Source organism: Lissotriton vulgaris, chromosome 3_1, assembly GCF_964263255.1.
Source record: "Lissotriton vulgaris chromosome 3_1, aLisVul1.2, whole genome shotgun sequence".
Classification (NCBI taxonomy): Eukaryota; Metazoa; Chordata; class Amphibia; order Caudata; family Salamandridae; genus Lissotriton; species Lissotriton vulgaris.
Window position 1 is genome coordinate 518,707,192 of NC_141689.1, and position 22,448 is coordinate 518,729,639.

Genomic DNA, 22,448 nt, shown 5'->3' on the forward strand with positions numbered 1-22,448 from the left:
TACCACCAGCATGTATTACGTCAACAAACAGGGGGGAACGAGGTCTCTCTCCCTATCGCAAGAAGCCCAGGAAATATGGGAGTGGCTTATAAAGCATGGCATATCCCGCAGAGCATGTCAAGGGAGTTCAAAATTCCTTGGCCGACAACCTCAGCAGGTCTCACAGGTTGCCACGAGTGGGAATTGGAACACAAACAAGTGCAGATGATCTTCCGGATGTGGGGCACACCGACTCTGGATCTGTTTGCTACACAACAGAACAGGAAATGCCTTTATTACGCCAGCAGATTTCCTCAACCGGGATCAAGGGGGAATTCCCTGTCATTGCGATGGTCAGGGATTTATGTGTACGCTTTTCCCCCGATACCATTGATACCAAGGGTTCTGCAAAAGATGAAGAGGGAACATTGCAGTCTCATACACATTGCGCCTCGCTGGCCGAGACAGTACTGGTTTCAGGAATTACTCCTGTTGTCACAGCAACGTCCAGTGCGTCTGAAACCAACCCTCTCAATGCTAACAAGAGAGAGCGGTCAGATTCTGCATCCGGATCCACATTCGCTTCACTTGCACACCTGGCTCCTGACTTCTTAGAATTCAAGGATCTTAAAATTTCCCAGGACTGTAGGGATATTCTATCTAGAGCCCGTGCTCAAAGTACTGTTAAGACTTCTCGCTTTAAATGGAAGCGCTTTTGTCACTGGTGTGAAGCAAATAATGTACATCCGCTCCAGGCTCCACCTGAGGATATACTTCCATACTTACTATCACTGGTTAAAGCAGGGCTAGTATTTTCATCTATCAAAGTTCATCTTGCGGCGATTTCTAGATTCAGAAAGAGTTCTACCAGACCATCGCTCTGTTCTTTGTCACTTGTAAAGCAATTCTTGAAGGGGCTTTTCAGGACTTTTCCTCCAATTAGACCTCCACCTCCGGAATGGGATCTCAATACAGTTTTATCTCAATTGATGAGAAGACCATTTGAACCAATTCACAAAGCCGAGCTAAAAATTTTAACCTGGAAGGTAGCGCCTTTATTAGCTTTCACTTCAGCTCGGAGGGTCAGAGAAATCCAGGCTTTCACAATTTCGGAACCTTTCCTGCATTTCTCCAAGGATTATGTCACACTGCGAACAAATCCAAGATTCATTCATAATACCGTCTCAATTCCACCATAACCAACCTGTAAAGTTGAAGACCTTTTACCCGAAACCTGTTACACTGGCAGAAAAGGCTTTGCCTTCTCTTGATGTAAAATGTTGCTTGAAGTTTTACCTACAAAAGACTAAGGACATCAGAATATCTAATAAGTTGCTGGTTGCGTATGGTCAAGCCACGCTAGGACAAGCCGTGACAAAAGCATCAGTAGCAAGATGGCTATCTTCTACCATACAATTGTGCCATGACAAAGCCAACAGGCCTTTGCACAGAAGGGTCAAAGCACATTCCACCCGAACTAGGTTGGCTTCTACAGCCTTATCTGCTGGGGTCACGTTGGAGAACATTTGCTGTGCTGCGACATGGAAGAATGTCCACACGTTCACGAAGCACTACTGCTTACAATCTGCGTCGTAAGAAGATGCAGCAGTGGGACAAGCTGTTCTTCGACATCTTCATTAAGGTTAGACTTTTGAATGTCTCTCATATTGCATTTCTAATGTTTCTGGTTGTCCAATACTGTTCTTAAGTATGAAGTATGTTAAGTGACTATAATTATTTAATTTCAGAAGGTTTCTGCATTTATATGTATATACATATTCTAGAGCTCTATAACCTTCCGGAGGAGTGGGGATATGTAGATTTACGCTTTGTCTACTACCTTCCGCAACGGACATTTTTAGGCTTACTGCTTGCTACTCTGATTCAGGCATGTGAATCTATGAAAGATACCGCAATACTGGATAAGAAAACAAGTTACTTATCTGTAGCTACAGTTATCCAGTATTGGTATCTTTCATAGATTGACATGCACCCACCCTCCTCCCCGGGCAGGACAGTTCTCTAATGGGGATACTTACTCCTCACTCGTGCTAATAAAATCTGAGGAGAACTGCCTCTGCAGGGAAGGTTCTAGAGGGTGCTGACTTCTGATTGGTTGGAACTATTGTAATCACCAAGTAGGGAGGAGGATTGCTGGTCCAATTCACTTCCCCAATTCATTATGTCAGATAATCAAAAAGAGAATGGACACTTGTAACTACGTGACAGTAGGTTCAGTTGAATCACCCTCATAAACACTATGTAATTTGTGCGGTGTATATCGTTTTTACTCCCCACATAAGCGTTACAACATTATCATTGGGTGTCCAATTATGTGCTATATGCCAGCCTCAAACTGAGGCAACCTCTGGTATTTGTAGTAGTGTCCAGAGAAATGAGGGCACCCCCAAAGGGAGAGAAAATGAAAAGTTATCTCTAAAAAACAAAAACTCCACCGTAAAAGAGCTTTAATATGAAGATGGTGAGGTTTTGTTAAAAAGATTGGATATAACATGAGATCGTGTGACTGGATCTCTTTATAACACTAAGTTGACATGGTCGACATGTTTCTGCTCCATTCCGCCAAGCTGGGTCTACGGAGCATTCGTCAGGACAAACATAACAAACAACATATCAATTACTTACACAACTTGTGAAGCTCTGCCACCGGACATTAGGTCCGGTGGCAGAGCCAGCACTAGACGCGGAGACTTTTCCTCGTGCGGCTCAGGACCAGAGTCATTACGCCTACTGTTGACATACGAAGATTCCTTAACTAAGAAATCTTGAAGCAAGTTAAAAACAGAATGTTAAGACTAACATCATTGAATACTTCACAAGTTGTGTAAGTAATTGATATGTTGTTTATGTTTGTCCTGACAAATGCTCCGTAGACCCGGCTGGGCGGAATGGAGCAGAAACATGTCGACCTGGTCAACATAGTGTTATAAAGAGATCCAGTCACACGATCTCACGTTATATCCAATCTTTTTAAAAACAAAACCTCACCATCTTCATATTAAACCTCTTTTACGGTGGAGTTTTTGTTTTTTAGAGAGAACTTTTCATTTTCTCTCCCTTTGGGGGGGTGCCCTCATTTCTCTGGACACTACTACAAATACCAGAGGTTGCCTCGGGTTGAGGCTGGCATATAGCATATAATTTGACACCCAATGATAATGCGGTAACGCTTATGTGGGGCGGATAAACGATATACACCGCACAAATTACATAGCGTTTATGAGGGTGATTCAACTGAACCTAAGGTCACCTAGTTACAAGTGTCCATTCTCTTTTTGATTATCTGACATATTGGTTGGAACTATTTTCAGTTCTTTTTACATAAGGTGGTAGATGGGCTACTAAGATATGGGACTTTCTGGCCCTATAGTCTTGTCAACCTACTAGAGTTTTTACTAAGGGACTACTTTTGTATATTGTATCACCGTGGTACATCCGCCTCGGCGACGGAGAATGATTCAGGCATGTGAATCTATGAAAGATACCAATACTGGATAACTGTAGTTACAGGTAATTAACTTGTTTTCTTACTGCTACAATACAAACATTATTTATTACTTGTTGCATCTACAGCTTTATGGCCTTGCAATCACGTCCATATGCTTACGTCTGGCTGCAGTGGTTGCCTATTTGCAAAATAGACAACACCTGTCTTTGTTCAAAGTACCAGTCATCAAAGCCATAATGAAAGGTCTTAGGAGAGTGATTCCACCACGGGTTCCACCTGCACCTACCTGGAACCTTAACATTGTTCTCCCCAGACTTATGGATCTACCATTTGAACCACAACATAACTCTTCCCTTCAATTTTTCTCTTGGAAGGTCCCTTTCTTAATTGCTATTACTTCACTCAAGACATGTTAGTGAGCTCCAGGCACTCATTTTTAAACCGCCTTTCTGCCAGCTCGACAGAGCTAGTTTGGTCCTTCACAGCAACCCAAAATTCCTTCCAAAGGTGGTCTCTCATTTCCACCTTAATCAATTGAGTTACATGTGTTCTTTCCTCAACGTGACTGTTGCGGAGAGGGCTCCCCATACATTAGATGTGAAGAGAGACCTTATGTACTACATTGACAGAACTAATGACTTTTGCAAAACCAAACATCTCTTTGGTGCTTTTTTGCTCCCTTCATAAAGGAAAATCCATATCCAAATCCAGCATTGTCCGGTGGATAGTTTAATGCATTCAGACATGTTAACGTTAAAGCCAAAAGGACTTTACTTACACTTGCATTACACTCCATTCCCACCCACGTGTGGGAAAACAATCGAAAAATTGAGGTAATGCGCATTATCACCAAAAGGAGGAATCACTCTACGTCGTGACTCAAGACTTCTTCAAAGAAAAATCATTTGTACACATCTGGACCCAAATCTAGATGGCAGAAGTATGCAGAGCATGTGAATCTACAGTACTATTTGCCAAGAACAGATGCTTACAGGGTAAGTAACATAATCCTTCTGGTTGATACTCTATCTAATCACCGATTCCTGACTGATCTCCCACTTCCCCGGTTTGTGGAGTGGCCTCTTTTTAACATCTAAAAAGGTCCCAAATTAGTATTGTGCACACTAAAACAAAGGTGTTCATGCTCTGAATCAGTCTGTAAAGGGGGGGAAAAACGGCGTACAGGGCTAAGTTTCTGGATGATATGGAGCTCTAATATAGAACCGCATGATGCCACCTAGTGATGCGCAGAACTCTGCTGAAGAAAAGTTTCCAGGTCCAATCTGATTCCTGGGAGTATTCTAAGGTGAGGAATCTGCAGTTAGTTCCACCTGAAAGAACATTACTAATATAATGTAACTTGTTCATCTATGCGAACCGACTCACCTATAGAAAATACGTTGTGCAACAGATACTCTAGGTAAAGCATTCCATGTGCTACATCACTGCACACATCATGAATGTATCTTGACTAAACAGACTAGGGATCACCTGTAATCCGGCGACTGACACCTTTGTTACTCTATTGTAGAAATATGTTAAATGCTTGTAGCGGCATCACATTAAGGATAATGGGGGACCCGGTGTCCCTCAGAACCTGGGTATTGGTAATATAGAAAACAATTGGTTCTGTTGGGTGATACAATTGCTGTGATAACTGTATTCAATACAATAGGAAGGGGGTTTCACACCTCATTTTTCACAGTAAATGAAAAAACGATTTCAGTTAAGAACACACCAAGAAAAGAAAGGTAGAGTTGATTTACTCTTATATTTTTCAGGAAGTATTGAATATTAAATGGCTAGGGCATTCTAGCATGATTCTTTTGTGTAGATGCACACTGGCAACATCTTTCAAATTAGACTGTGACAGATACTGGGATGTAATTGCTTTGTGAGATTAGATATATGGCATATCTTCATATGCCTTCATTTGGTCTTACTGTATATCTGTTTTCCCGAAAAGAGTTGTTTGTATTCTTTACTAATTCTTTAATGTTTCTATGTAGTGGCACATTAAGCTCTAATTTCTCTTCCTACAGAGATTGAAAAGAAAGCTGTATGAACATTCCATGTTGGAGGAAGAGACCTGAATAAGAGTTCCAAGCTGGAACATAGGGTCCGTAGCTTTCTGAAAGGCCCATGACCCAGAAGTGCCCTGAAGTGAAATAAATCCCAAGCAGCTGAACATCTAACACTATCTTCTGCTCCCCGTGCTCAGTCAGTGTACAGCTGGAAATAGATGTATGGGCAAATGTTCATGGCTGTATTTTTGTTTTGCTTCCTTTACTTGAAGAGCAAGAAACTGTGGGTTGATGCTTTAATTTTATAAGATTTGCAAATTGCTCTTTTTACTGTGGCCCTGCGCAAAAGCTACAAAATGTTTATATTTTTGTGCATGTATAAAGAGCACAAAAACTATGTGCACAAAATGTTCACTAGCTTTTTTTCCCCCAGGTCCGCGGTAAACGAGGAGAGGATTTGACATATTTTGTTTGCTTTGTATAATCATTGATTTCATTGCTTTACTGATACTTATTCCTAAAATGGATCACTTTATGTAATGTCTCTTAAGTAATAACTGAGGGCTGTTGATGACTGCCTTTTTCTTGTCATACTCCTATGAAGACCTACTGGTTCTGAAGGAGCAAAATGTGTAAAAAGCTTTATTTTTTTCCAGAAATCTTTATATTTCTATTGTATTTTTAGTTGTGAAATCTGTGCTACAAAATGTGTGCTATTAAATATGATCCAGGAATTTCAAAATGTATTTCAGTTAAGTCTGGCATAATGGCTGCCTGGAAACTGAAACACTGCAAACATGGATTACTGTCCAATAATTTGTTAGGGCAGATTGACGCTTTATAGTAATCATAAATGTGAGCAAAGGTGCACTGTAGTATTTATTGATGCAGGTTTGATAGGTGGATGGACTCGTCTTAAAATGTAGGATAGTGCCGGATTTGCCTAGAAATGGTCCGTCAGTGTGTACGTCTTGATAGGAACTTTTAAAGTTCTTAAGTGTTGCAGAGGATTCTAAAGAACTTTCCTCCGAGTAGCTGAGGCAGATAAGCTTTCAGCACTCAGCTGCATTTTTTTGTAAAAAGCAAAAGTGAAACCACACAGTTGGAGACTAATAAATCGGACGTCCATGCCCGTATAGGATGTGTATTTAATGTCATTTTGGAAGAGTCCATTTTTTAAATAAATTCACTGACTTTTCATTGTCTTGCGGATCTGGTGCGGTATCAAGAAATTCTCTTTAAAAAGACATCTGTCAAGACCTAAAAATATGTATATGTTTGTTCGATATGGATAAATCCCGGATGATAAAAAGTCAGATTTGAAATTGTAGATTTTAAGCACACTCATACCAAAAGTTGGAACTGAGTTACTCCTTTGTCAGTCTGTATACTGTATCGAGGTGCATGTGCCTAGATAAAGCACACTAGTGCACACTTGCACGTTTCACGACCCCCGAAACATTACACTGTTTTTTGTTTTATCTTCTCCGAATGACCTGTGTGTAATATGCCTTATTAGAGCAAAATCTGTATTTGATCCTGACATGTGGAAAAGTGCCTATTTGGTGAAGCAAGTTTGACCAATAGGATGAGACTACTGTACATGGGTACAGGATAGCATCACTGGTGGACATTTTAGTGTTTGACTGATTTAAAATTATACCTCAAATATCTCTTTTTTTACAGTCTGCTGAAAAGATCATTTAATATTAACCAACACTAAAGTACAGTTAAGAAATTCCTTCCATATCCATTAGATGGCACCTTTGTTTTTAATTTGCCATTCTGCTTTTTCTAAAAAATAAAAAGGCATATCGTTGTTCCCCAATTTAATTGAGTCTATTTTTCAAATGGTATGAGGCGTTTACAAAGCAGCATATTATTCTTAATACCATTAGTTGCATTTGCACTTAATGTGATGTACTTTTTGCAATTATACTGTAAATAAAAATATTACACTAAAGGAACTATTTGTAAAGAATGCATATTACTTTTAGACAAAAGCAAATTTATTCTTTGTCCAAATTAGCCCTGCCCATTAACTGTGTTGCCCCCTATTCAACAACAGGGTGACTTGGGTTTCAGTGGCTGTCACCATTTCCAAAAACAAATGATTTTTTTCAGTTTCAGATATTGTAACATTTTGTGTTCCCACCCACCCTACTTCATTATAAAATGGCTGTAAAAAAAATCTTTCTTAAATACCGGATGGTGAGACTACCTTTGATGTTACATTATTGTTGCATCTGTTCATTTATTTGCCCTTTTTTCAACACATTCTACCTTAAACATCTTTTCCTTATAGATAATGTATGTCTTCTAGATTGTTGATGGGCAACCAATATTCCGCTGCTGTACCACATCTGACGTTCGAACATTGTGATGAGTTCTTCAGATGTGCTAGTTTTAAAGGGTTTGGTTTTGGTGTATCCCACATATTGGCGCGTATTAATTCATTTAGAGATCGGGGATTTCTTTTCATTGATAAAAGTATTTCAAATTAAACGAAATGTGTTGTTAATTTTAACAAACTAATCTCAGCAAATTTCTGTAAAGAGCTCTAATTTTTACTCTAGTTGCAACAGATCTGGTACCCACCGACCAGGGCTGGTTTCTCTGTAAAGATTTGCTTATTCTCTGTAACCTAATCAATTTGATTCCAAATGTTAGTCACCAATATTTAGAAAGCAGATGTACAGCTCTTTCTGTATATGGATTCCTATTCACCTACAGACTCAAATGAATTGTATTTTCAAGTACCTCAAGAGTACATAGACTGTGGTTACTGTTTGTTCTAAAATAGCTTTATGATCCTGATGATGTTTAAACAAATGATTAAACAAGTTGGTTCTTCCATGTTACAATCAAAAATTTAAAACCAGTATTTAAAAATGAGAAAGTATTAAAATATTATGGACAATGTTCTGGTCTGTAGTGGTTTCTTTTTTAACAAAAAGAAGAGAATTAAAATTAAAGCCAAGCAGCTTGTTTTTTTCCTTTATATTGGAGGGCTTGTCCCTGAAATTAAAGTTGTTTGTGTTCTATCCAAGCTCCTTGTCTTCCATTTACACTGGACTTGACTAATGTTTTTTGTCTCCAGCCCCGGGGAGCCAGAGCAGAGGTAGTGCGTAGTTCTATTCTCAGTAGGTTAGACTACTGCAACGCATTACTTCTGGGAGCCCCCAAGCTCTTGATCCTAAAGTTGCAGAGGATTCAGAACATGGCGGCTAAATTGGCTCTATCTCGGCCACGGTCTGCTTCTTCATCTGCAGCTTTAGCCGACCTTCATTGGCTACTGGTCCAGCAGAGGATCGCTTTCAAAGCTCTATGTCTTGTTTTCAGGGCTCTGCATGGACTAGGACCAATACCACTCCAAAATCTTTTTTCCTGGTATCAAGCTGCCAGACTTTTGAGATCCTCCTCTGCGTTCCTGGTGAGGATTCCCAGGATAAACAGAATGTATGTATGTATGTATGTATGTATAAATTGTTTTATAGCGCACTCTGTTACTGGAGAGTATCCTGGCGCGAAGGAGAAAAAAAACGGGGGGATAACAACAGAGATCAACTTATGTCACATTTCTAAACAGGTAGGTTTTGAGATTTTTCTTGAACTGAGTAACACCTTGACTGGAGCGCAGATGTAATGGGAGAGCGTTCCAGGCTCGGGCCGCCACAACGGCAATGGACTGGCCACCCAGCCTGGCTCGCCTAAACCGAGGAAGGGTCATTTTAGACAGTGAGGATGACCTAAGTGCTCTTGTAGGGACATAGAGATTAAATCTCTTCTTCAGATAGACCGGACCTTGGTTATGAATGGCTCTAAAGGCAAGCACAAGAGTTTTAAAAAGGATGCGTTGCGGGACTGGGAGCCAGTGCAGGCTAGACATATGAGACCGGACACTCTTCCATCTTGGGACATTAATGGGCAGAATGAGGATGGGCGGCCGCGCTTTTAGTTTCACGGCCGCCACGTTATGGAATACTCTACCTCTGGCTTTGAGGAGTAGCCATGATTTGTCTTCGTTCATAAGGGATCTTAAGACCTACCTGTTCCCAAGAGCATTGTAGCTTACCTCACCTGATGGCTAGATAAGGTCTCAGCGCCAGGATACCCTTTTGGGTGACAGTCGCGCTTAACAAGCATTAAATACATACATACATACACCTCCGAGAGAGGGAGTACCTCAGGTTGAACAGAAAAACAAGTTCTGAATCTAATTTCCCTCCCAAAAGCACACCACCAGCTGCTACTGTCATAATGTCGGTCTGTGTGTGGTTGTCAGACCTCCACCTCTTCTCCAATTATAGTGTTTTCAAGCTACTCGGGCCTTGTGTTTTCCTCACTCCTAGGCTCCTGTTTTTTCTCATTTCAAAAAATGGGGTAAACCCAAGGTTGATCCTGGACCTGGGTACTAAGTGATGCAAAAGACAGTGGTCCTAGAACCTTGTTCACAATAGCAATTTAGTCAAATACCATAGTTATATTTGATTCCTATGTTTATACTGGAGCCAGAAGCCGATTAATTTGGGGCAAGCTCCTACCATCATTAATAAACAATTTAAGCATCAATTCAATATGGAGGTAAACCGACCCAGAGGGTTATTCATATTCACCAAGTAATTTAATGTATTTAATCAGGTGAACGCTCAGAGCATAATCAAGAATTGCCAGTTTTTTAAAAAGGATGGTTGCTCCAAAGGGGAACGTGCTAGTGGGAAAAAGGAGTGCTTCAGTGTTGTAGAGTGAAAAAGGGAGGAGGAAGTTCAAGGCATAGAAGAGGAGGAATTATATATTTTTGAAAGCAATACAAATGGTTGTCATTCACCGTCTTATGAAGCCTAGCTACACGTCTATTTATAAACAGTTTGAAAATATATATACAAATACAGAATTAAATTCTGGGTTCGCACGATAGGGGACACAGCAGTGGTAAGTCTGGGACTATTCAAGGGCGTCGACGTTTCGATCCGTCTTATGGCGCAAGGGCGGATTTTAGCCTCAGCCGTGCGGATCTTCTTGAGGACAGGGGGATGCGGGGCAACCAGGAATGAGGTGTCTAAATCGCCCTCCTCTTCTGGTTAGGAGCCACAATGGTGCTCATAATACCATGTCGTGATCAGGAATTCTTTAAACAGGGTAGCCTGGAGTGGTCATCACAAAGGAGATCCTCTCAGTGAAGGAAACAATGGTCGCGTTGTGGGTAGAAGCGCGCCGTCATGGTCCGTGTATTAATCACGGTGTGACCGATCAGCGATCTGGAACGGACAGCAAACAGTCAGTGTTCAGTCTCCCCTGTTTTTTCTCAGGCATTCCCCACCAATTAAACCACCCTCAAACACACAACAGAGGCACTTGCCTGCAGCCACAACCCTAGTTGAGGGTTGCGTTCCACAGTGCCTTCCCCTTCAATTTCTGTTAGGCAATCCACACCTTTAAACCCGGTTTCAGCCTTCCTGTCCTTGGTTGTCTTCAGCCGGTTCCATCACTAGACTGCTAATCTTTCTGTTCGAGGCATGTGGGCTGCTGAATTCATATCTGTGCATAGATCGCCGCCTAGTGTTGATTCCGGATGATTGCACATTGTTGTCCTGGAAGAGTCTTCGAAGTATCACGAGATAGGTGGCTCCTCCCCTGGACTACAGTGCGCATGGGCATCCTCTCCATCCTCAGATTGTTTTTTTCCGCCATTGGGTTCGGATGTACTTTCTCGACTCTAGTTCGGAAACTTTGTATTTACTCTTTCCTAAGGCCAAAAGGCCTTCGAAGCGTCGGTATTGTCTCGTTCGGTGCCTGTTCCTTTCCAGTTCTTCGAACCGGACGTCGGAAGCTGTTTCTCGCTTCGACACCACAGGCCCAGACTACGACGACGATGGATCGGCTCGAGCAAAGCAACTCGAACTCCACAAAGGCGCCGAACCTTCCAAGACGTCGGCGGCGCCCTCGAAGCCCGCACCCGGTGGGGTTGTGTTCCACGAACCCTCGTACGACAACCAGTCGAAACTCTTTATCGACTCGGAATCGGGCAGGCTAACCATCCACAAGCGGAAGATCGCGCCTGAACATCCCTTGGAGGGTTAAAAAATTCCTCTTAAACGGAAGAAGGACCCTGCCACCTCACCGGTTCTCTTTGAGCACGTTCAGGACTATTCGCAGCAAATAGCGTATTCTCCAGCACAAAGCGAGGAGGACATGGGTGAAGACTATGGTCAAGCGGCCTTCGCTTATCACGCTGACACTGATCAAGATGAACCACAACAGTGGTCTGAGGCTGTAGATCAAACTGTAGACCCTGATGATCCACATGCTGCACCAGACGCCCAGTCCTACAACGTCAAGACATCGCCAACTGAGGACACGGCGGCGTTTAACGCTCTGATAGAAAGGGTAGCACTCAACCATGACGTGGAGATGCATGCAGAAGCAGTGGACGAAGATTTCTTGTTTGACACTTTCTCCACCTCTGAACGTTCCACTAAGACTTTGCCTATGCTTAAGGGGGTCCTCAAGCATGCTGCGGACATTTTCAAGGAACCCACGAAAGCTAGGGTTATAAACCCACGGATTGAGAAAAAGTATAGGCCTGCTCCATTGGACCCCACTTACATCAAAGGCCAGCTCCCCTTGGACTCCCTTGTAGTGGCCAATGCCCGCAAGAGGGCAAACTCACAAACTAGTGGTGACGCTCCACCTCCGGACAAGGAATCAAAGATTCTGGAGGCGTCAGAAAAGCTAGTGGCAGCGCAGGCTGCTAAAATTTGGAGGATTTCCAATACACAGGCCCTGTTGGCTAGATACGACAGGGCGCACTACGACACACTAGAACAGTTGTTGAAACACCTGCCTGATATGTACAAGGAGGGAGCAGAGATGATTATACAAGCAGTGAAATTGATTTCTAATGCGTCCATCAAATGCGCACTGGACGCAGCAGACACGGCAGCTAGGGCCATAAACACTAGTGTGATGCTAAGACGTCACACATGGCTCTGCATCTCTGGTTTCAAGCCCGAGATCCAGACTACTCTGCTCAACCAGCCGGTTAACCCTGACTTCCTCTTTGGTCCCGAGGTAGACACAACACTCGAAAAAATAAAAAAGGACACTGACAGCCAAATCCATGGTGGCTCTGCAATCTCAGCAGTTTCGGGCGGTTACTTTCGTCGCTCCGGTAATAGGGGAGCCTCTAGAGGACAGGTTTTACAGCAGGCCCAGTACACCAAAGGGAGCACGCAATCCACCTTATCTAAGAATACCAGGGGTGGATACCGTGGGAACAGCGCCAAAGGCAGAGGACGTGGCAATAACAACGCCAGATCCTCCGCTCCCAACAAACAGTGACGCCTTGTCACTGCCCCCCGACCATCCAACACCTGTCGGGGGAAGACTCCAGCCGTTCCTGCCAGTCTGGGAATGCATTACCCCGGACAGGTGGGTGAGACAACTTATCCGATACGGCTATTGTCTAGAACTAACCTCCACCCCTCCCCCCCCCCCCAACATACCCCCAAGGCACCGTCCTATGTCCGCAGAGCACATGCACTTATTGCAGCAAGAAGTACTCCATGCTGCAAAAAGGGGCAATAGAGCTCGTGCCTGCAGAAGAACGAGGTACAGGGGTATACTCTGTACTTCTTAATCCCAAAAAAGGACAGATCCCTGCGGCCCATTCTAGACCTCAGACCCCTCAACTAATATATCCTTTCAGAACACTTTCATATGTTAACCTTACAGCAGGTCCTGCCGTTGCTCAGCCAGGGCGACTTCCTAGCCACCCTGGACCTCAAGAATGCATATTTCCACATTCCCATTCACCCAAGTCACAAAAAATATCTCCGGTTCACCATCAACAATCAGCATTACCAATTCAAAGTTCTGCCTTTCGGGGTCACCACTGCCCCCAGATTGTTCACCAAGTACTTAGCGACCGTGGCTGCGCACCTTCGCAGACATCATATTCACGTCTATCCCTACCTGGACGACTGGCTTGTTTAGGCCAAGTCAGCCCAGCAGTGTGCCAGCCACATGTCGCGCACAATTCACCTCCTTCACAGTCTGGGGTTCTCACTCAACTACACAAAGTCACACCTGCAGCCAGCCCATGTGCGACAGTACCTAGGGGCAACCTTGAAAACTCTGACGGCAACAGTGCAGCCGAACTCTGCCAGGGTCGACAGCATGCAGCTGCTCATTCGGAGGTTCAGGCCTCAACAACCACTCCCAGCGCAGGTGTTCATGCAACTGATAGGTATGATGGCATCCTGCATATTCATAGTCCCGCTCGTGAGACTGCACATGCGTCCCCTTCAAGAATGCTTGGCACGACAGTGGAACCAGGCTCATGCGCATCTAAAGGACCTAGTGTTGGTGACCGGTCGTGCTTACAACTCTCTGCATTGGTTGACTCCACAAAACCTTTGCAGGGGACGACCGTTCCAAGAGCCTGTCCCACAGATAGTGCTAACAACGGACGCATCTCTCCAGGGTTGGGGAGCGCATGTCCTCCATTACACGGTGCAGGGACTATGGACAACACAACAGCAGAAGACTCTTATCAACCTGCTAGAGCTGATGGCAATCTTCATGGCACTGAAAGCGTTCAAGTTGCACCTGTGCAACAAGGTTGTGTTGATCCGGACGGACAACATGACTGCCATGTATTACATCCAGAAACAGGGAGGCACACACTCCCCGCAGCTCTCTCACCTAGCCCAGAGCATGTGGAAGTGGGCCATTCAGAGGAACATCTTCCTCATGGCGGAGCATCTCCCGGGAGTAGACAACCAGATGGCGGACCTGCTCAGCAGGCACAGTCATCAGATGCACGAGTGGGAAATCCACCCCTCAGTACTCCAGCCATACTTCCAGCAGTGGGGTCATCCAGAGATCGACCTCTTCGCCACAAAAGAGAACGCAAAATGCCAAAGCTTCGCCGCCAGGTTCCCACACCCGCAGTCTCAGGGCAATGCGATATGGATGAACTGGTCAGGCAGATTTGCGTACGCTTTTCCCCCAGCCCCACTCATACCGCTGGTGGCGCACAAACTGCGGCAGCACTCCATGACGCTCATCCTGGTTGCTCCAACGTGGGCACGGCAGGCTTGGTACACCACGTTCCTGGAACTTTCAGTGGTGCCTCACCAGCGGCTGCGCCTCACTTCCAGCCTCCTTACTCAGAGCCATGGAGACATTCAGCACCCAGATCCTCAACAGTTGAGCCCAGCGATTTGGCTCCTGAGGTCATAGTTTGGCTACCTCAACTTGCCCCCTGAGTGTAGGAACATTATCAAGGAGGCAAGGCGGCCTACAACCAGGGCGTGCTATGCAGCCAAATGGAAAAGATTTGTCATTTACTGTTCCAACAATGACATTAATCCGCTAGATGCATCCACGCAGAACATCATTTGTTACCTACTGCATCTGTACCAATGCAACCTGGCGTATAGTTCCATCAGGATACATTTGGCTGCTATAGCCGCTTATCTTCAGAGCAGGCAGCACCTTTCACTTTTCAGAGTGCCTGCCATCAAAGTCTTTTTGGAGGGCCTTAAAAGAGTGGTCCCTCCCAGACACCCTCCTTCGCCTGTCTGGAATCTAAATATTGTTCTCACCAGGCTCATGGGACCCTCCTTTGAGCCTCTCCATTCTTGTGAGATACAGTTTCTTACTTGGAAAGTGGCCTTTCTAATAGCCATCACATCGCTGCGAAGAGTCAGCGAGCTTCAAGCCCTCACAATTCAAGAGCCCTACCTACAAATTCATGCTAATAGGGTGGTGCTGCGCACCAACCCCAAGTTCATGCCAAAGGTATTCTCGCAATTCCACATTAATCAAAACATAGAACTGCCAGTTTTCTTTCCAAACCCTGACTCAGTGGCAGACAGAGCACTGCACTTCTTAGATGTCAAAAGAGCTCTCCTGTATTACATCAACAGGACAAAAGACTTTCGCAAGACTAAACAACTGTTTGTTGCCTTCTCTCCACAACATAAAGGCAACCCTATTTCCAAATCAGGTATAGCCAGGTGGATAGTTAAATGCATTCAAATCTATTATCAAAAGGCTAAACGCACTTTAACAGTTCCCCCAAGAGCGCATTCCACACGCAAGCTAGGGGCATCCATGGCTTTCCTGGGTAACATTCCTCTAGAGGATATATGCAGAGCAGCCACATGGACCACCATACATACATTTACCAAACACTACTGCGTAGATGTACACTCCAAACAGCAAGCTTCTGTAGGACAGGCTGTTCTCAGAACTCTCTTTCAGACTGCTGCAGCTGGCACTGGAAACCTCCGATAAGGAGGTAAATGCTATTTATTCTGTGCACAGATATGAATTCAGCAGCCCACATGCCTCGAACGGAATATGCTACTTACCAGTATGCATCTGTTCTTGGCATGTAGGGCTGCTGACATTCATATCGCCCACCCTCCTCCCTGGTGCCTGTCGCAGCTGTAGCACTCAGAATCATTCTCAGGCATGGTCATCACTTACTGTATTACACTCCATCTCTGCCACAATGGCGAAAAACAATCTGAGGATGGAGAGGATGCCCATGCGCACTGTAGTCCAGGGGAGGAGCCACCTATCTCGTGATACTTCGAAGACTCTTCCAGGACAACAATGTGCAATCATCCGGACCCAACACTAGGCGGCGATCTATGCACAGATATGAATGTCAGCAGCCCTACATGCCAAGAACAGATGCATACTGGTAAGTAGCATATTCCTTCCAGCAGATACGTCTGCTGAGGTATCAAACCTTTTCTACTACACAAAACTTCGGCCTGTGATGTAGAAATTGAGCTCTCTACCCCTGTAGAGCCATCATAGCTCAAAAATGCACTTTATGTGAGGAATTCCCCAGAAAGGACACTGCTCTATACTATCCTAGTGGCAAAATTGTTCAGGATTTTAGCTTTTTTCAACTCCTTTGGACTTCTGCCAGTTTCCACTTCAGGTTACACTGTACAGTGAGAGCTTTCAGGGGTTATCGAACTTTTTGCGTGAAGCAGGGGTAGAAATTCACCTGACAAAGATTTCTTCAATATTTATTCTTGTTGTAGACCACGAAAGTTCTCTGCTGAAGCCTCACATGTGGAATGCCTGTGTGACATTCACCCAGAGCATACGGTTTCTCACTATATTTGTCAGACTTTTACTTTTAAGACTATGAAAGACCGTGAAAAGATTGGCCTTGTTCCACTTTGAGAGAGCGGATTCACCCCTCAAAAGGTTATTCCTCCTCATTGAGAGATCATTCCTTGCACAGTGCTTTATCATGCACTACTGCAAAGGTGGTGCAAAAAAAGAACCATTTTGAATTTCCAGTACTGAAATTAAAAAAAAGTGGCAGGATCTGCCCTCAGAAGGAAAAAAACGAGGGTTCCTCTGACGTGATGTTGACGACTGCTTCAGAGCACCCTACACCCTAGGTGCCGCAAAAACAGATACGAATAGTTCTTTCCGTAATTATTGTTGATGGGGGAGTAGCTCTTCCATAAAGAAGGGAACCGCATATACAGCAGCACCACCAATTACCTCTGAAGACCTTGAGTGTAGCAGTTGCCAGCTTGCTTTGTAAACTGCAGGAAAAACTTTAAACTAATGCTAATAGAAATTGTTGTTGAAACCCTATAAATGATCATTACCAAAGTGAGGTAATGAAAGCTGGAAGCCAGATTCCCCTCAGTAGAGCATGCAAATTAAGAAAAAGGGACACAATATATACCTGGACTCAAGTATATCACATGGGTAATGGGAACAGTAGACACACACCGTGACACTGTACCAGGAGGGAGGAACTTGGCGAGAGGCTGGACTGAGGCACCATCGCCTCTGTTCCTATGCCTGCTCCATCTGACCCGTTCGTACTAGGGTGTAGTCAGGGGAGCCGGGGCCCACATTGAAAGCACTGAAGGCAAAATCAGTTTATTTTAGTGAGTGAGGCGAACCCGCAGAGCCTGCGGTGCACTAGGCACAGCGGCCTCAATCCTAGGGTGTGGTTAGTGTGTGGCTTGCAACTGAGTGTGATGCCACCAGCAGGCCTGCGGTTACGATTTTTTCCCCCACCTGTTACCGCTCAGCCTATTGACCGCCAATTTACCCTTGGCCTGTTGGTCCTTCCTATGCAGTTTTTGCCTTATTGGAAAGCCCTGCAGTGACAGAGCTGTCCAATAATATATTTGATACGGATAATTAACTTACACAAGTTAAATAACTTCATTTGCAGAAATAACCGTCTCACAATTCCTCTTCGTATCAAAAAATGCAGCAGATATTAGCTGTCCAGAAGCCAGATCACACGTATACCACTAAAAGGAGGAAAAAAAATCGCTCCACCTTTCAAAATCACCTACGTGATACCAATAATTGGTGCCCTATATATACCCTGTCTCTCCAATTCGTCTATCCCTGATGACATTGGGACTCAAGAAATAGGAATCAAGACAATCTTATTTTGAGTGTCCCCTGATATCTCGAAGGAATCTGTAAGAAGAGGGTCCTGAGGAAGGTGGCCTAGAGCCGCCGAAACGCGCGTCGACCTGGTGCAGGGGTCTCAGAAATTCTTTTGAGACCCTAACATTGGCGTTTAGATCATGCCAACCTAGACTCAGTTCTTTCCCTTTTTTCCTTTATTGGTGTGGTGTGAATGAAGTTTTGGATGTGAGGGTGTGAGGATTATGAGTGTGTGTATGATATCGGGTGTTTTTTTCAATTTATGAATATGTGTATTTATAATTATCTTGTGATACTTGCTTGTACTTACTAAAAATCTTGCCTTTTGAGAGAAAAAAATATTTATAAAAAGTGTATTTGTGACAAGATGTTTTATACTGAATAACAAGGAAACATATAAAAAATGATAATAAAATAAGAAATGAAATGAGAATATGTTGATTATATTTCTGTCACTGAATTTGAAGTAAATAGATGTATATTATTCTTTAAAATTAGGGCCATTGTTGGAACAATCTTCTTGTAGTGTTTGGTGACAGAGCAGTCCTGCAGGAGCCAAGTTTGCAACTTTTGTGCTTGTTACTGACCGTTCACCAGCCTCAACATCAAACAATAGGCCCATGGTGAGTTGCTTATTTTTTAAGCGCGCATCTCTAATGAAATACAATCCAACAACCTAAGACCTGCACTTGAACTCAAAGTATATAAGCTTTGTACCCTCCTGGAACTACTTTCAGTTCTCGTAGATAATGTGAAAACCAAGAACTCCATTAAAGGAGAGCTTATAGTTGTGAACCCTAGCACTTTGTCTGATTTGAAGGAGGACAAAAAGACTTGATGGTGGAATACCTTATGCGGTTTCTGGTGGCCTGGGGGTTCCTGGGTCTCGATCAGAAGCGGTGATACGGTCTTCTTCAACTTCCAGTCCCACCATGAACCGCAGTAAGATCAAACCGGTATGGGTTTCTCAGACTGATCCTCTCCCTTCAGAGGTACCACTATTGACTCAAACTTTAACAAAAGGAGAATAAAGAAAATGCTAACAAAAAAACAAGCACTGGCGTAGCATATAGGTCTCACCTTTGGGACCGTATAAGTGTTTAGCCATGCAACAGTTGATGTTGTTGCACCAAGGATATTATGCTGCATAACTAAATACTTATAAGGTCCCAAGGGCGTGACCTATTGGCTATGCCAATGCTTGTTTCTGTTGAGATAGGATTATCTCACTTGTTTATGAATGGGGAGAGGACAAGGGACCAGGAGTATTACCTGTAAGTAATCGGGCAAAAAGCACACATTGGAATGAAAGAAGAGGTGTGGTCATTTAGGAGTCGGAGGAATATTCTACATTGCAGGTGGGTGGGAGGAGCTCCTAGTGAGGAGTGGAAGGATTGAGAAGCAGTTACAGAAGGGATGCTTGGCAACCTCTGTGCTTTGCACATGCAAGTGCAAAACAAGAACTTCATGTACAGGTGGCAGAAATGTGTATGCACACCTAGACAACCAATGACCCCTTCCCCCTTTAATTCCTCAGTCCAGTGTATACCTGCACTTCTAAAAGATTGGTTAGGGCGTAATACGAACGTCATCTCGGATTATAAAGTGTATATCTGTGCTGAAATGATAAAGCCCAGCTTTCTGTTGAAATGCAGTAGAATGGCACTGCCTTGGTATAAACCTACTTTCTGCAACACATGCATATTATTTTTATTCAAGTGTGAGAGAGAGACAGACGGAAAATGAGTTTGTGCGCATGGGTTTTCAGTGATCCTCATAAAACTGCTGTATCTGTTCTTTGTTATAAGAAGACTTGCACTCGTGCTGTCCATGCTCTGCCTGCTATGCGTGGTAATGAATTTTAGTGCCTGGGATTGCGGATTTCTGTAATGAGGTATAACCAATATAAGAATAGGTGGGTGAAAATATTTCTGAAAATAAAACATTAATCTGAAAGAAACAGGTTAGTGGTAGATTCATTACCTTAGAATATGCCCAGGCGCCAGACTGGATCCGGAAAGTTTTCGTCAGCAGTACCCCTGCCCGTCGGTAGGCGTCATCTGCGGCTCCGCGTCTGTCGTCGGCGTTATGATCGCCGGGATGACGTCGTCGGAGTACTTAGACGCTGCCCTCGCGCACTGATGGCGGTTCTTCTTTTTTCCATGCCAGCAAGCGCAGATCCGGGAAGAGCAGTACTCTACTCATTTTTTGAGTGACTTTTTGATCTCTTTTGATCACTTTTTGAGTCGACCTTCGACTCGTGGTGCCGCTAGGGATGCCTGGTTTTAAACCTTGCGAGGCCTGTCACCGCCTGATGTTGGTGACCGACCCCCACCGTCGGTGCCTTTATTGCCTCTGGGCCGACCATGATGACAAGTCGTGCCCCGACTGCCAGGCCTTGACCTCGAAGGCTAGACGGGAGTGGTCCCGTAAGCTGCTCGAGCTCCGGCTCCTCGCCGCTCAAGGTCCTGGTCGAGTAGGAAGTCGAGGGACCGGTCGCGGAGCCGCAGTTATCGCCGCTCGACGAGTCACCACTACACGTCGGGCTCCAAGTCCTCAGGTAAGTCAAGGCATTCGAAATAGATGTCTAAATGGCATCATCGCTCTTCTGACTCCCCTGACGCTCGCGTGACGCGGCCGGGGGTTTGGGCGACACCGCCCTCGCGGCTCCGTCGGAGCCGCAGGCGCTGCGTCCAGCTCCATACCTCCCGGTCCCTGTGCTGCACGCAACACAGGAGGAGATCGGTGCATTCGTCATGGCCATGAGGTTGCACTTCCCTCTGTCGGAACCTGCTGAGGTGCCTTCGGGCCCGACTGGGAGCCCTAGCGGGCCGGCGGCTCCAGTGCCGTCTGGTGCTTTGGCCCCGGCGCCGTCGTCGACTCCGGTCCCGACGCCGCAGGGCCACGCAGGATCCAGGCCTAGATCCAGGTTGTCGCCAGTAGACCTCACGACTCCTCCGCTGGTGCCGTACCCGAAGGTGTCGCTCCCGGCACAGTCTCTGGACGACGTCGACCCCAGTTTCAGCCCTGGTCCGGCGTCGGACCGGTGTCGTCTCCGGCTGATGGGTGAGGCCTTCACCTACGACCTAGCTCCCATCATTTTTACCTGTTTATCAGGAGATGGTTGACGAGGAGGATTGGGAGGCCAGCAATGCCAGTCGAGCCAGGACTGGGCAGAAGAGCTGGGGGAGGCCAATGGTCTGGACACTTCGCCCAACACTGAATTAATCTGTCCTCCCTCAGCGGCTTCGGAGAAGGGGGCTGCTTACATGTAGTGTTGAACAGGGCGGCCAAGGCCTTGGCCCTTGATTTCCCTGTTGTGGCCGTGAGGACTAACCTCCTCACTGAGGAGCTCAAACCGCAGGAAAGCGCCTCTACTGCCGTTTAACTAAGCCCTCACTGACGTTCTGATGGGCACCTGGTACAAGCCCTCCACGGGCCTCCCTGTGGATCGGAACATGGCCCGACGCCACCGCCCCGCTCTGGGCGACCCCTGCTTTCTGTCCATTCACCCCACCCGAAGAGCCTGGGGATCCAGGCCTCTATGTCCCAGACCGCATTCCCAACCGCTCCCCCGGATCGGGAATCCAAAAGGTATGATCTGTTTTGGGAGGAAGCTGTTCTCCTCACTGAGTTTGGGGCTGCGTTCTGTCAACACCGCCTGCCTTTTGGACCGTTACACCCACTCTCTGTAGGATACGGTTGCAGAGGTGCTGCCACAGAGCCCGGAGGAGGCCCAGACACGGCTCGCCCAAGCCCTGGCGGAAGAACGGGATGCTGCACGCTACTCGATCCGGTGTGGACTTGACACCACGGACTCACTGGGTAGGATGATTGCAACGACAGTGGCGGTTCACCGCCACGCCTGGCTGAGGTTCGCCTACTTTTCGGGTGATGTCCAGGCCGCGCTCATGGACATGCCCTTCGATGGCTGTCGCCTTTTTGGCGACAAAGCGGACAGTGCGTTTGAGGGTTTCAAGGACTCAAGGGCTACGGCCAAGTTCTTGGGCCTAGGCCAACTCCAGCAAACGTCCGCTTTTCGCCCCTTTCGTGGCCAAGAAAGGGGTGCCCCCACACGTCCAGCCAGCCACAGGCCGCAGAACCAGTCTCATCGCGGTTGCGGACGTTTTTACTGCCGTGGCGGTGCCGGGGGACAACAGCAGGGTCAGTCCACAGCCGCTCCCGCAGCATCTGCCGGTAAGCCTTCCTAGTCCGGTGTTTCAGGCCCATTTGACGCCAGTGGTGGGCAGGGTTCGCCATCACCTCCTCCACTGGCGTACCATCACGTCGGACAGGTGGGTGCTGCAAATCGTCCAAAGGGGCTACTCCCTCCCCTTCGAGGCGACCCCTCCAGCCATGCCACCGCAGTACCACCGCATGTCTGGATCACTTGCAACTTCTGCAGGAGGAAGTTACGGCCCTCTTGGCCAAGGGGGCCATCTAGCGCGTTCCTGGGCCAGAAGTAGGACATGGTTGCTACTCCCACTACTTTCGGGTACCCAAGAGGTGAA

General features: G+C 45.7%; 1 protein-coding gene across 2 annotated transcripts in view; it reads left to right on the top strand.

The window, feature by feature from the left end:
- The window catches only part of CERT1 (ceramide transporter 1), an 881,084-nt gene extending 872,690 nt beyond the window's left edge, over window positions 1–8,394 (top strand). For both annotated transcript variants that reach the window (XM_086960766.1, XM_086960767.1), the window contains one exon: window positions 5,491–8,394. The gene's annotated coding sequence lies outside the window, so the exon portion shown is untranslated. The remainder of the gene's footprint in view (window positions 1–5,490) is intronic.
- Window positions 8,395–22,448: the final 14,054 nt, after the last annotated feature.